We start from the raw sequence: 3,776 nt of genomic DNA, 5'->3' as shown, positions 1-3,776 counted from the left end.
ATTGACCATTCAATGAAATCCTAACTTCCTGGTAGAGGTACAGAAGCCGAAGATAATCAAAATCGTTTCTATTCGCTTTTTAAAGCATGGTCTGTTGTCTTTCCTGGTTGACGTGTCGTTAAAATTTGCAACCACGAATAAACGACAAAACAACATATTTTACTATTACTTCAAGGGGGCATATTTAATGTTGCAGCTAAGCGTTTTAATAGTGGCTACCACTGATGCTATTTTTAATCTATGATTTTAATACATATTCTGTCCAATAGCCAATTTCACATTTTGCCCTTTAACATGGTTAATGTGCTTTTAGTTCAATCAATCTTTATTTGTATAGCGTCAATTCTTAACATTTGTCTGTTAACATTAATAAAAGAGCAGGTAACAAGACCATGCTCATCGTTATGTTTACAAAAAGCAGGTAAAGGACCTTACTTATATTACAAGAGCCAGCTTAATCCGTCATAGCGTGGCAAGAAAAAACTTCCCTTTAACAGGCAGAAAACTTCAACAGACCCGGCTCATGACGGAACAGCCAGTTACCGAATTCTGAAGTCTGGCTTAAACGTTTATTCATTATTTTGATTAAAATAAACTGTGGAAAATATTAATTGTTGCTACTTACCACTTTGGTAGATTGTTTAATGTTTTATTTAAACAAGACACACCCAGGACTAATTACCAACTTAAATACATTGTAGTTTTAGCTGTTTCAAGCTGGTCTACAACACCGGTTTACCTCGTTCTGATATAGACTATCAGGCAGCCTACTCTGCAAGGGGGGAAGCATACAGGGATCTACAGTACTTGTGGACTTATAGCATTTTTAGCTGCAAAGCTATGTCAAAGAGATAGCCTGTTCTTGGTGCAAACTTTAATAAGCTTCATAATATATTAGAATAATTACACCTTGAAATATGCACAAACTCATTTTAAATGAGCATCATCTCCATTCAGTGCTGCTCTATTTTGGAAGGTCTAATGTTCTGTGATTTGAATTCTACATAGAGTTTTATTCTTATTCTTAAGGGGCATTTTATTGGTGTATTTTTATTATTGTTATTGTAGGCTTACAGCTTTCATTTTGATCTCTGCAGGGGTTTCTATTACATTTTGGTGCAAGTAAACATACATACATACATACATACATACAGGGAGGGGGCAGCAGGTGTTGATGTAAAAAATGTTTAATGTCATATGTGTCTTTTAAGCTGTGACTGGATGCTTACATTTTCCTCTGGATTAATATCTACTGTACCAATCTATCCTGGATATATAGATGGAAATTGTATAAACTTTCATTAATTAATAAATTAGTAATCGAAGGTAAGGTTTTTTGTGTAGTATATTTCACACAGGAAATTAAGTGCCTTTCTGAGCATAAAAGAGCACAGAATATTATAGAGTGAAATGCACAAGTAACATGAAACAATTGCATAACTTGAAGTCAGTATCTTCTGCCATGCCATCTCCCTTGCATATTTTCTGCAGTTTTGCCTTTTCTTGCAACTAAATCTTTAAATTATTTGCACAGCTCAATCAGCAGTGTTTGTTCACCTGAAATAATGATCAAGCTTTCCCCTCTTTGTGACTCTTTTGATTGTATTTCCTTCATTCATTCATTTGGGCTTCTGATAAACCTTGGGTGTGTGCATTATAGTGAGGCTATGCAAGCCTGCCATGAGTCAGCCTGATTAAATAGAGCTGGATTGTGTTCATCAAATGATTTGAGGCTTAATTGTGAGATTGCATTAGTTTTTTTGGCTTTCTTTTGCACTATATGTTGATGGAATACTCCTCAGGGGGTCACTGTATTTAAAGGAACACATCCTGTATTTATCATCAATATGTGTTGCAGTCATTTGCAAATTAGCTGCATTAAAATTAATCTCATAATCACCATTGAGCATTAGTTTTCTATGTTTACATTCAAATGGAACATGAGCTTATACAATGGCTAACACATATAGCATTAATATCTAAAATGTTTAGAAAATAGATCAACATAAACAATGTGGGCACTCACTACATGTTTTACTATTCTTGGAACAACCAATGAAATTTTCCTCAAATAACACATTGATGATTGTTACTGCTTCTAAAAGGAGTTAGAATTTTCGAATGCTGTTTTAATGCAGCCATGCATGTGGAATGCAAGAGACTCTGTATATCTTAAGGCTATTGAGTGATTCAACATCATTTACACTCAATTCTTGTAGGGATATAGCCTATAGTTTGGCCGTGCTCCATGTCTGTAATCACCCTGCAAACTACTACTACAGAAGAGAGCATCTGCTTTAACTATTTACCCATCAAATAGTGTCCAGACAAAGAAAAGCCTTAACAATAAGTCCTATTTATAGCAGGTAACTGGTGGCTGAAGCCATGCAGGGAATTCATTGCAGTAATTAAAAAGGCTTGCTGGACTAAAATAATGAATGTCAGGTATTGACTCAATGTCAGGCAGGCTGGGTGTTGTTTTTGTTTGAAGGGTATCAAGTGTTAATTAAACAGTATGACCCATGAGTCATGATTTACCTTTGTTTCGTTTTTTTATTCCTTAATTTTGTTGCTTAAAGTGGATTCTCTTTGTTATTTTGTCATTCAAATCCTCGTACTTCTCTGTTTCCTGTGTTGTTGTTTTTTGCATACATTCCTGGGGGGTATTCTATCAAAGCAGCTGATGAAGATGGAGCTAACTTGAGAGAGTGCTTCCAAATTGCAAAGTGCCTACACAATCTGACAGTAGACAGTCCCTTCTATCCATGCTGTATACTGTTAGGACCTGCTGTTCAATAGAAGCACACAGAAGGCTGATACGTGTTTCTTTTTTGTCTGATTGATTTAGTGTGGAAGTGGCATCATGTTATAGACACTCCTACTCAGATGCTAAATGCATGATGGCTCAATAACTTATACCAAACTACACATTGCATGTAATAATTTAACAAATTAACATTTGAAAGGCACGTTAAAGGCCACTTCCATCCTAGTTTGTTTTTCATCCTCAATTTTTTTTGATAGGGAGCGGCAGTACAGTAGCAATGCAGGAAACTCTTGTCTCTGCCTAAACTTAACAACTGAGAGCTGAAGCTATGGTGGGTCTCAAACCTTCTCACACACCATTACACCTCACCTTCTTATTTATTTATTTTTATTTAAAGTTTATGTGGTCTTTGCAATTAAATTGAACAAACCAGATTTGATTTGAATGTTTTAGCACATGTGCTAATTTGCAACACTTGTCCACAAGCAGGGTTTGAAAGGATAAATCAATTAAAATAGAAGGAAAGGAAAAAGAAGGGGAAAATGAATAAACAAAGCAAAAATACAACAGACAAACAAACAAACAAATAATAAAATAACAAACAAACTTCCTCGCCATCAGGTCAGCGATGCAAAACACGTATTATTTATAAATCAAAACATATTCGTTATTTTAAAAAATACCCCCCTGTAAACGAGTGCCCATGAGGACAATAACTAATCAAACCAATTTAGATTTTTGTATTGGCTTTGTGTGAAAAAATACAGACTGAATTTATGTTTTACATTTATCGTCAAAGTGTTATAAAAAAAAGAGAGATTAATTTGCATATTGGCTAATTGAATTTAATATGAAAGCGAGGGCAACAATATGCTCAACACTCAGTGGAACCTTCCATGTCTGACATTTTTGTGACATAGCTATACTAATAATAATAATAATTTATACTTTATTAATCCCACGAGGGGAAATTCGGTTTACACTCTGTCTAACACACACATAGGCCGAG

This window comes from Symphodus melops (assembly GCF_947650265.1).
Source record: "Symphodus melops genome assembly, chromosome: 5".
Lineage (NCBI taxonomy): Eukaryota > Metazoa > Chordata > Actinopteri > Labriformes > Labridae > Symphodus > Symphodus melops.
The sequence above is the reverse complement of the archived record's forward strand: the minus strand, read 5'-3'. Positions refer to the sequence as shown.